We start from the raw sequence: 12,357 nt of genomic DNA, 5'->3' as shown, positions 1-12,357 counted from the left end.
GCCCAGATGACATTTTGATGGCTATTTACACATCCCCATCTCAGACAGCACAATGTACATAATTTGGCCCCTAATGGAGCCTCTATGAAAAGTCCTTTAATCAGGGGAATAGATGAGTCCTTATTTGTCTTGAATGTCTCTACTTCCTCCAGGACAGAAGTGATCAGTGACCACAGCTGGTTCAGGAATCACAGGATCTTGCAAAGTTGTCTCCGATTGACATGAACTGGCTGGATTCTCACTCCAGGTCTATCACCTTCTTATTTGTTAATGAAATATTTGTCTTCAGACATTATGACAGATATCCAATGAGTTTCAGAAGGTTTGAAAACGGGCCGGGCGCGGTGGCTCAAGCCTGTAATCCCAGCACTTTGGGAGGCCGAGATGGGCGGATCACGAGGTCAGGAGATCGAGACCATCCTGGCTAACACGGTGAAACCCCATCTCTACTAAAAAATACAAAAAACTAGCCGGGCGAGGTGGCGGGCGCCTGTAGTCCCAGCTACTCGGGAGGTTGAGGCAGGAGAATGGTGTAAACCTGGGAGGCGGAGCTTGCAGTGAGCTGAGATCCGGCCACTGCATTCCAGCCTGGGCGACAGCGAAACTCCGTCTCAAAAAAAAAAAGAAAATGATGGACCCTTTAGACATGAATAGCCTACATGGTGAACTTACAGAGGCGACGCCACTGGTCAACAAACAGCTGCTCTACCAAAAAAGCCTGGAGTTACAAAGCGAGTGAACATTTTTGCAGAGCTAGAAACTAATTCCAATAAGGCTAAAAACCTGCTACTGCTGGTAGGGAAAATCTTAACTATTCACAGTCAAATGCTTTTGTTGCGAGGTTATTTAGGTTGATGTTGATAAGGGAAAAGTTCCCTTGTCCTCCTGGCAGGGCTTGCGACAGGGGTGTGGCTTGCTTCTTCAGTGCCCCGCTGCTCAAACCTCCAGGGGAATATACAGACGGGTGGGCTGTGGGGCTCCGACCCCAGTGGCAGTGTCTAGGGGTGAATGTTTACAGCTGAAGCCCCAGTGGGCGTGTTACAGGGTGCCCTTTTAGTTTAGCCGTCCGCAGGCAGTTTATGTTAGCTCAATTAGATCCCTGCCTCATCGCAAGGACAGAGGGCTTTCTGTATCCCGGGGTTCCTGTCTTGGTGTACCAGAAGAATCAGATCACACATGGGCTTGGAGGATGACTGCGATGTTTTGAGTGGAAGTAGCTCTCAACAGTTAGGGGAGCCAGAAGGGAGATGGTTTTCCCCTGGAGTCGGGCTGCTCCCACCTGCTCTCCTCCGACTGCACCAGCCAAACTCTGCGTCCTTCTGGTGGGTGGCCTGCCCGCGTGCCAGCGTCTGTCATGTCTTCTCCCGCCAACATGTTCCTCTCGATGTCCAGCGGCATGTGTGTCTGCTTCCTAGGTCGGAGTATTTATACACACCGGATGGGGGCGGGAACAGGATGGGGGCGTGGCAGGCCAGGGCGGTCTTGGGAAATGCAAAATTTAGGCAGGAAAACAAAAATGCCTGTCCTCACCTAGGTCAGTGGGCACAGGGCCGGGGTAGAACCCTAGCCAGGGACCACACCCTCCTGTACCCAGCACTTCCCTTCCCCACTTCCGTATCATTTAAAGGGACCCTGCCCTTCCCTCCCCGGCACTCCCCTTCCTCACTTCCGTATCAATGTCATCACCCTGGACTGACACCAGGAATCACTGTAATGTGGGCTTAATAAGAACAGAGCTCAGCTGGCCGCGGTGGCTCACCCTGTCATCCCAGCACTTTGGGAGGCCGAGGCGGGTGGATCGCTGGAGCCCAGGAGTTCGAGACTAGCCTGGGCAAGATGGCAAAACCCCATCTCTACAAAAAAATATGTAAAAATTAGCCAGGTATAGTGGCGCGCGCCTGTAGTCCCAGCTACTCTGGAGGCCGAGGTGGGAGAATCACTTGAACCTGGGAGGGGGAGATTACAGTGAGCCGAGATCGAGATCGCGCCACTGCATTCCAGTCTGAGCAACAGAGGGAGACCCTGTCTCAAAACAAAACATAAACAAAGCAAACAAACAAAAATCGGAGCTTACAGTCAAGGTGAATTTCACGTTTGCCTGTATTCAGTTTTAGCATTATATAAACCAAAAGAAGAATGCCATAAAGGCTACAGGCAGATAATACAGAGAAGTATTACTGGAAAAGGAACCAGAAAGAGTAAATATCTCCTAAACGTATGATGGGACAGAAAGATAAATGTCTTTTACATATAGTTAATGTCTGTTTGATTAGTCTTATTTACATTCTCCTTTTAAAAGGTCTTACATTTAGCATCTTAGAACCCACAAAATTTAAATATTTAATAGAAACTTAAAATTTCTGTATCAGAGGACAGAAATATATTTTTCTCACACGTGATTAGTCAAATTGCCACTATTAATCGTATTAATGTTTTGTTAAATAATAGTATTTCTGTAGCGAAAAGCAAACAGTACGGAAAGATAATTTCAAACACCTAGTTTTCATATTTTTGCGTTAAAGTAATAACATATTTTGGTATACATTATCATTTTTTTTGTTTTTGCTTTTTCTGACCTGGTGTGTTACTGCCCTGGGTTGGCCCTCTAAGAAGCTGGCCACCTACTTCGGGCCTCAGGTGTCAGTCGCCCCCCGACTCCCCAAAATCACCCAGCTTATAGGTCTACAAGCTTCCCGCTCTGCGAGCGCCTGCGCCTGCGCACCCTCAGCCGGACGGGAGCGCCCAGAAGTCTCCGGGTGCCGGTGGGAGGCCTTGTGGACTGCGCCGCGCATGCTCGGCGGTGTGACGGCTCCGGACTACATTTCCCACAGGATACTGCGATCCGGCCAATGTAGCCTGAAACTACATTTCTCAGAGGCCCCTGGAACGACCTCAACCCCTACCTCCTCGCCAGTTCATTGTGGTCGTTGACCCGGCAGCGACCTTAGGAGTTTTGCGAGGTAGAAGTCGGCCCCCGGCTCAGAGGTTAGAGCAGCCCCGCCGGGAAACCTGAATTTCTGCAAAGGAACACAGTTAGCACCGGGAGTTCTGCAGACCTGGGTCGGCGCGGAACCTGAACTGAGACATGCGTGAGCGTTGGATGGACCGGGAGAGGATCTCGGGCCTGCGAGTGCGGAAGAGGCAGGGAAAGGGAAGGTGCGTGGACAGGGCCGGTGTGCACCCGCGAAGACTGGGTGCATGGCCTCCATGCGAATCTGACCTGTTAATATTTGTTACTATTTTGGATAAAATCACTGTAATTGATTTATGTAAAGGAGCAAAAGACTCTTCAAGTCTCAATTTAAAAAGGAAATGATAGATATGATACCTTGTGCATGCAGCGGGAAGAAATGGGAGTGCCAGGAAGCCTCTTCTTGTTTTGTAAAAACTTTATAAGTATTTACACCTTTTTTTAAAAATGAGAGCAATGTCATCTGAAAATTATCAGTGCAGGGAAAAGGACTTCAAAGGATCTGTTGTGCAGATTACTTTCCTAATGACAAAATTATGTAAGAAAGGAGAGCAAGATGACAGCTGTAAACATTTCCGTCAATCTCCATATTGCTCAGAAATAGGATCCAGGCTTTTCTTAAGGTTCTTCAATTTTGCATTATCCCACAGCAGTAGTTCTCTCTCTCTAGCTGCTAGGGGACAGAGGAAATTTAAACATCAGAGAATCTTTTCTGTTGGTTTTTTGTTTTTACAAGCCCTACAGCTGGAATCTTAGCATCCAGTGGAAAATTACAGTCTCTGATCCCTCAGGAAATTTTCTCTGACCTCTGTCAGTGATGTTCTAATCCAGGAGAGCAGAATTCCCCCCCCACCACATAGGCCAGGCTGGTCTCAAAGTCCTGACCTCAAATAATCTGCCCACCTCAGCCTCACAAAATTACTAACTCAATATAGATCCACAGGATAACTTTTATGTCACTATGGAAAAAAGTGTTTATTAATACAAGGAAAAACACTTATGATCTGACATAATAAACTTGAAGCTTGAGGAGTTATTCAACAAACTTGTGTCATGGCTATTTGCTAAGGCAGATTTTATTCTACAGTTGGAGAAAGAGATCATAGCTATCTTCCTCTTAAAGGGAGAGTAATATAGAGACTAATCCTTTTTGAGAATTTGTTTAGTTAGATACCTAGCAGGCAATATCTTTGTATATACTCTTTTACATAAAAGGGAAACTAGGATTATTTTGTCCATTTCACCACAGATACGGAGTATGGTGATATCCTACAATATATAGGACATTTTGTCCACAGCAGCAGGATTCATCTAGAACATGCAGATACTATGCTTATCCACTTCCCATGTTATAAGCTTCCAGCCTATGTTATTGTTCCCTTACTACATGGAAACGTTTATTTCATCTCCTTTCACCTTGAAAGCATTTTCTTTGATTTCACCAGAAATATGTGGGTTTGCAGTTTCAGGGATCAGTGACATTTGAGGATGTGGCCATAGCCTTCTCCCAGCAGGAGTGGGAGAGTCTGGACTGTTCCCAGAGGGGCTTGTACAGAGATGTGATGTTGGAAAACTACAGGAACTTGATGTCAATGGGTAAGTGTACCTTTTTCAAATACTTGCGAATCTGCTCCCTGTTATACTTTCTCCATTATAGATTTTAGGGCTATCTTAAGAACTGAACACAATTTCTTCTTGTTGCCAGAGAAATCATTTGAGCTTTGTTAGGTTGGAAATGACCCAATGGCAGGATTAGAATTCTGGATTGTTTATTGCAAAACATTGACAAAAGAGGCCAGGTTTTCTATTATGTTTTTACTCTGAATTGCTCTGAACGTTCTGTGAAAATCTGACCCACCTTGCAGGCAAAACAGCTAGACAAAGGGTCTTGATTTGTTCTATCTGAAGAGCCTATATAACTTATATGCCGGCGGATTGGATAAACAAATCATTTAAAACTGGAGCTACCTGATTTTATTTCGTATAATATAATCTGATTTTATGGTTAAAATTCATCATCTCTGAACTTTGCATTTAAGAGTAAATGCAAATCAAATCTATATCCTATAGATGTAGATGTCTAAGGAGACTTTGTTTTTCTCTTAGCAAAATAACAATAATAATGTTAGTAACACACAGTGTGCTTACTGTGTGCTGGTTCACTGTTCTCTGCTCTTTATATTAATATATATTTGTATTAACTGATTTTTATCCTTACAAGCACTCTATAGGTGCTAACCATTTTAGATGAGAATTCTAAAGCACAGTGTATTTAAGTGAGTTATGCAAGACCACACAGCCCATAGGTGACGGTAGCAGAAACTTGAACCCAGGCACTTAGGTTCCACAATCCGTGTTCTCAATCACAATGTCATACTTTTTTTTTTTTTTTTTTTTCTTTTTGAGACATAGTCTCACTCTGTTGCCCAGGCTGGAGTGGAGTATAATGATCTCAGCTCACTGCAACCTCCACCTCCCAGGTTCAAGCAATTCTCCGGCCTCAGCCTCCCTAGTAGCTGGGATTACAAGCATACACCATCATACCCAGCTAATTTTTGTATTTTTGGTAGAAACAGGGCTTCACCATGTTGGCCAGGCTGGTCTCGAACTCTTGACCTCAAGTGATCTGCCCACCCTGGCCTCCCAAAGTGCTGGGATTACAGGCATGAGCCATTGGGCCCTGTTTTTTATCAAGACACAAAAAATAAATAAGTATACACTTATCTATGTTTATAATAGATAGATAGATAGATTTCATTTAAAATAAAACCTTTCAGCCGGGCGTGGTGGTTCATGCCTGTAATCCCAGCACTTTGGGAGCCCAAGGTGGCGGATCACAAGGTCGAGAGATTGAGACCATCCTGGCCAACATGGTGAAATCCCATCTCAACTAAAAATACAAAAATCAGCTGGGCATGGTGGCACATGCCTATAGTCCCAGCTACTCGGGAGGCTGAGGCAGCAGAATCCCTTGAACCTGGGAGGCAGAGGTTGCAGCGAGCTGAGATCGCGCACTACACTCCAGCCTGGTGACAGAGTGAGACTCCATCTCTAAATAAATAAATAAATAAAACCTTTCTCTACCTATCTGGAATTATGAATCCTCTTACTCTTCTCATCTCTGAGATATAAAGGTCACTGTCATTTGACCTTTCATTTATGGCAAATTTAACCAAAGCTGAAAGTATTTTTGAATTCATATTTTATTTCTTTTCCACGTTCTTATCTCATAAGCAGGACATTCCCTTTCTAAACCACATGTGATCGCCTTATTGGAACAATGGAAAGAGCCTGAGGTGACAGTGAGAACAGATGAAAGAAGATGGTGCACAGGTGAGTAAGAGCATGGCAGGTAGGGAGGCCATCGTTGCTGGAAACAGCCCAGCTGTCAGGCAGGAGGTGCATTTCTGCCACGTTTGGAAGTTTCTCTTCAAAGCCCTACGGCCTGGGTAGAAAAAGGCTGAGACTTGGGTAAGAAAGAGATAATCTCACTAGCCTCTCCAAAGGAACTTCATTACCCATTTTAATACTCACCCACGGCAGGGCGCAGTGGCTCAAGCCTGTAATCCCAGCACTTTGGGAGGCTGAGGTGGGCGGATCACGAGGTCAGGAGATCGAGACCATCCTGGCTAACACGGTGAAACCCCATCTCTACTAAAAAATACAAAAACAAAAACTAGCCGGGCAAGGTGGCGGGTGCCTGTAGTCCCAGCTACTCGGAAGGCTGAGGCAGGAGAACTGCGTAAACCCGGGAGGCGGAGCTTGCAGTGAGCTGAGATCCGGCCACTGCACTCCAGCCTGGGCGACAGAGCGAGACTCCGTCTCAAAAAAAATAAAAATAAAAAATAAAATAAAATATGCTCAAAATCATAAACCCTTAGAGAAATGCAAGTTAAAACTACAATGAGATATTATTACTCCATCCCTAGTAGCATTATGAACATTAAAAACACAGATCTTAGCAATTGTTGGTGATTATGTGACAAAACTGGAACTCTTGCTCACAATCAGGGATGCAATTTCATGGGGGACTATACCATTTATGCCAATAACTCTGGCAAATAAAATAAAAGGAACAAACTCTCTTTGAAGACACAAACCACTAAAGTTCACTTAAGAAAAATAAATATATATCCCTATATTTTAAAATTTGTATTTTAATATTTAATATTTTAATAAATTTTAAATAAATATACATCCCTATATTTATTTTAAATTTTACATCCCAGGGGATGTAAAATGGCATAATAATTTTAGAACACAATTTAGCAGTTTCCTAAAATGTAAAATATTCACCTACCCTGCAACAAAGGCATTGCACTTTTAGATTATAACACAAGAGAAGAGAAAGAATATTTCCACACAAAGACCTATACACTAACGGTTACAGTAGCTCAATTTGTAACAGACAAAAACCCACACGCAACTAATAGAAAAGGTGGGAGTGCCAGAGGAAAGAGAGAAACAAGGAGGAAGAGGGACTATTTTTAAGAAATGGCCAAAACTACCCAAATTTGATGAAAGACTTTTTTTTTTTGTACTCGCACTACACAGATGTAAAAAGACATAAATATAAACACCCAAGAAGCTCAATGAGCTCCAAGAAGGATGAATTCAGAGACTCATGCTGAGACACATTATAATCAAACTGTCAAGACAGAGACATAAAGAAAATACTGAAAGCAGCAAAAAAGAAGTGACTCATTACATTCAAGGGATACTCACTAAGATTATCAGATTTCTCATCAGAAACCTTAGAGGGCAGAGGGCAGAAGGCAGAAGGCAGTGGGCTGACATGTTCAAAGTGCTAAAAGAAAAGAACTAACAACCAAGACTCCTAAATCTGACAAAACTATCCACCAAAACTGAGGGAGAATTGAAGACATTCCCAATTGAGGGAAAGTGTTACCAAGAGAACTGCTCTGCGAGAAATGCTACAGGGAGTCCTTCCAATTGAAATGGAAGGACACTAGACAGTAACTCAGTGCCATGAGAAGAAATAAGGATCTCTAGTAAATGCCAATACCTGGGAAAATTTTAAAGTTCATATTATTGTAACTTTGGTTTGTACTCCACTTTTTGTTTTTTACGTGATTTAAGAGATGAATGCATTAAAAAATTATTAATCTATGTTTTCGGACACACAATGTATAAAGAGGTAATTTTATGACATTACTATCTAAAAGTGTTGGGGATGGAGTTGTATAAGATCAGAGTTTTTCTGTGTTATTAAAGATAAGCTGGTAAAAGTTCAAATCAGAGTATTACAAATCTAGGATGTGAAATGTAATCTCCATGGTAACCACAAAGAAAATCGTTATGGAATATACACAAAATGAAATGAGAATGAAATTAAAATGTTTCACTTTTGAAAAATCAAACACACAAAATAGAGAGTAATATAGGAGGCCAGGCGCGGTGGCTCAAGCCTGTAATCCCAGCACTTTGGGAGGCCGAGACGGGCGGATCACGAGGTCAGGAGATCGAGACCATCCTGGCTAACACGGTGAAACCCCGTCTCTACTAAAAATACAAAAAATTAGCCAGGCGAGGTGGCGGGCGCCTGTAGTCCCAGCTACTCGGGAGGCTGAGGCAGGAGAATGGTGTAAACCCGGGAGGCGGAGCTTGCAGTGAGCTGAGATCCGGCCACTGCACTCCAGCCTGGGCGACAGAGCGAGACTCCGTCTCAAAAAAAGAAAAAAAAAAAAAAAAAGAGAGTAATATAGGAAATAAGGGACAAAACTAAAATCACATAGAAAATAAATAGCAAAATGACTGAAATAAGTCCCTCCTTATCAGTAATTACTTTAAATATAACTGGATTAAATCCTCAGAGCAAAACACAGTAACTGGCAGAATGGGTTAAAAAACAAACAAACAAACAACAACAAAAAACACCCATGATCCAACTATATGCTGTCTACTAAGTTTCACTTTAGATCCAAAGACACAAATAGACTGAAAGTAAAAGAATGGAAAAAGATATTCCATGCAAATAGTAACCAAAAGAAAGCAGGGATGGACATACTGTTATCAAACAAAATAGACCTTAAATCAAAATGAGGTTCCATAAGACAAAGAGAGACATTACATATTAAGAAAAGATTCAAGACAGCAAGGACATATAACAATTATAAGCATTTATATACCTAATAACAGACCATCAAAATATACGAAGCAAAAATGGACAAAATTAACAGAATAGACAGTTCTACAACAAAAGAGACTTCAATAACCCACTCTCAATAATAAATAAATCAGAAGGCCAATAAGGAAATAGAGGACTTGAACAATACAATAAGCCAATTAGATCTAACAGAAAATATATAGAATACACTATAACAATAGAATACACTTGCACATGGGATATGCTCCAAAATAGACCATGTTAGGCCATAAATTAAGGATCAATAGATTTAAAAAGGTATATATCATATAAAATATCTTCCCTGATCACAAGAGGATAAAGTTAAGAAAACATGAAAATTCACAAATTTGTAGAAAGTAAATGACACTCTTAAATAATCATTATATCAAAGAAATCACAAAGGAAATTATAAAATAGAGATGAAAGAAAATGAAAACAATATACAAAAACTTGTAGGATACAACAAAAGCAGTACCTAAGGAAGAAATTTATAGCTACAAAGATTATATTAAAACACAAGAAAGATCTCAGATCAAAAATCTAACTTTACAACTTAAAAAAACTTAAGAAAAACTTTATAACTTAAGAAACTTAAGAACAATAGGCCAGGCGCGGTGGCTCAGGCCTGTAATCCCAGCACTTTGGAAGGCCAAGGCGGGTAGATCACGAGGTCAGGAGTTAGAGACCAGTCTGACCAACATGGTGAAACCCTGTCTCTACTAAAAATACAAAAATTAGCCAGGCGTGGTGGCACGCACCTGTAATCCCAGCTACGCAGGAGGCTGAGGCAGGAGAATCGCTTGAACCTGGGAGGCGGAGGTTGCTGTGAGCCAAGATCGTGCCACTGCACTCCAGCCTGGGCAACAGAGCAAGGCTCTGTCTCAAAAAAAACAAACAAACAAACAAACAAAAAACAAAAACACTAAGCCAAAAAGCTAGCAGGAGGAAGGAAATAATAAAGATTAGAGCAGAGATAACTAGAGAATATAAAAGCAATAGAGAAATTTTAGTTAGAAATGACTAAAAAAAAAAATTCAAATTAATAAAATTAGAAATTAAAATGAAGACACTATGATAGAGTCTATATAAATTTAAAAAATTCCAGGAGAGCTATGAACAATTGTATGCCAACAAACTGGATGACCTAGAATGGATATATTCTGTGAAACACAAAATCTACCAAGACTGAATCATGAAAAACTAAAAGGCTGAGTACTAGGCTCATGCCAGTGACCCTAGCACTTTGGGAGACCAAAGCAGGAGGATGCTTAAGCCTAGGAGTTTGAGACTGGCCTGGGCAACATAGAGAGACCCTGTCTCTATAAAAATAAAAATTAGCTGGATATGATGGTGCATGCCTGTAGTCCCAGCTACTTAGGAAGCTGAAGTGGGAGGATCATTGAGCCCAGCAGGTTGAGGCTGCAGTGAGCCATGATCATGCCACTGCACTCCAGCCTGGGTGAAGAAGCGAGACTCCTTCTCTCTCTTTCTCACTCTCTCTCTCTCTCTCAACGTTGAAGAAGAAGAGGAAGAGGAAGGAGAGGAAGAGGAAGAAGAATAAGAATAAGAGGAAGAAGAAAACCTCCCAACAAGAAAAACACAAAAGCCCTGACCTGACAGCTTATCTGGTGAATATTACTATACACTTAAAGAACTAACACCAATCCTTCTTAAAATTTTCCACAAAACGGAAGGAGAGAACATTTCCTAACTCATTTTATGAAGCCAGAATTGCCCTGATGCCAAAGCCAGACAAACATAAGAAAACTACAGACCAATATCCCTTATGAACATTGATGCCAAAATCCTCAATCAAATATTAGCAAGCCAAATTAAGCAGCATGCTAAAAGGATTATACACCATGTCCAAGTGGGATTTATTCCTAGAATGCAAGGATGGTTCAACACATGAAAAACAATCAATATACTATTCCATATTGACAGAATAAAGGAAAAAAAATCATCTCTTTTGATGCAGAAAAAGCGTTTGACAAAAATTCAGTACCATTTCATGTAAAAAAAAAACTCAAAAAATGAAATAAAAGGAAACTATGTCAATGCAATAAAAGCCATATATAAAAAACCCATAGCTAACATCATTCTCAATGGTGAAAAACCAAAAGCTTTCTGATCAGGAACAAGGCAAAGATGTCCTCTCTCTATTTCTGTTCAACATACTCTAAGTCCTAGCCAGAGTAACTATGGAAGAAAAGAAGTAAAAGGCAGCCAAATTGGAAAGGAAGAAGTAAAATTATTTCTGATCACAGGTGATATTACATGTAGATAATTCTAAAGTTTTCACACACACACACAAAAAGACTGTTAAAATTAATAAATGAATTCAGCAAACTAGCAGGATAAAAAATCAACACAGAAAAATGACTTACATTTCCATACACTAACAATGAACAATCTGAAAAGGAAATCATGAAAACAGTTCCATTTACATTAGCATCAAAAGTAATAGAATGCTTAGGAATTAACCAAGGAGGTGAAAACTTGTACAATGAAAACTACAAAACACTCATGAAAGAAAACAAAAACATAAATAAATGGAATGAAATTCCATATTCACAGATTAGGTAACTTAATATTATTAAGATGTCAATACTACCCAAAGTGATCTATATATTTAATGGAATCCCTACTATAACCCCAATAATATCTTGTGCAGAAATATAAAGATTCATTCTAAAATTAATATGGAATCTCAAGGGACTCTGAACAGCCAAAAGAATATTGAAAAAGAACAAAGTTGAAGGTCTCACACTTCCTAATGTTAAAACTTACTACAAAGCTACAGTAATCAAAACAGCATGAAATTGGTGTAAGGACAGACATACACACCAATAGAATAAAATGGAGCCCAGAAGTAAACTCTCACATATATGCTCAAATGATTTTTGACAGGGGTGCCAAGACCAACCAATGGGGAAAAGACAGTCTTTTGAACAAATGGTGTTAGGAAAACAGGATATTCACATGCAAAACAATGAATCCGGACCCTTACCTAACACCATATACAAAAATTAACTCCAAAAAGTGACTCAAAATGAATCAAAGACCTAGATGTAAGAGCTAAAACTATAAAAACTCTTAGAGACATAGGTGGCAATGGTTCCTCAGATATGACACCAAAGGCAGAGACACCAAAAGAAAACATAGACAAATTGAACCTCATGAAAATTTAAAATTTTCTAATCAGACACTATGAACAGAGTAAAAAGGTCCACAGAAT

General features: G+C 40.7%; 1 long non-coding RNA gene across 2 annotated transcripts in view; it reads left to right on the top strand.

Moving 5' to 3' along the window:
- Positions 1-2,725: 2,725 nt before the first annotated feature.
- LOC111529922 overlaps positions 2,726-12,357 on the top strand; it is a 13,206-nt gene continuing 3,574 nt past the window's right edge. The window contains exons 1-4 of one of the 2 annotated variants that reach the window (XR_002727644.2): positions 2,733-3,156; positions 4,435-4,567; positions 6,209-6,304; positions 7,526-8,470. This is a non-coding gene — a long non-coding RNA (uncharacterized LOC111529922). Of the gene's footprint in view, positions 3,157-4,434; positions 4,568-6,208; positions 6,305-7,525; positions 8,471-12,357 lie in introns of those variants that run through there. The other variant, XR_002727643.2, reaches the window with a different exon arrangement.

This window comes from Piliocolobus tephrosceles, chromosome 21 (genome assembly GCF_002776525.5).
Source record: "Piliocolobus tephrosceles isolate RC106 chromosome 21, ASM277652v3, whole genome shotgun sequence".
Lineage (NCBI taxonomy): Eukaryota > Metazoa > Chordata > Mammalia > Primates > Cercopithecidae > Piliocolobus > Piliocolobus tephrosceles.
The sequence above is the reverse complement of the archived record's forward strand: the minus strand, read 5'-3'. Positions and strand labels throughout refer to the sequence as shown.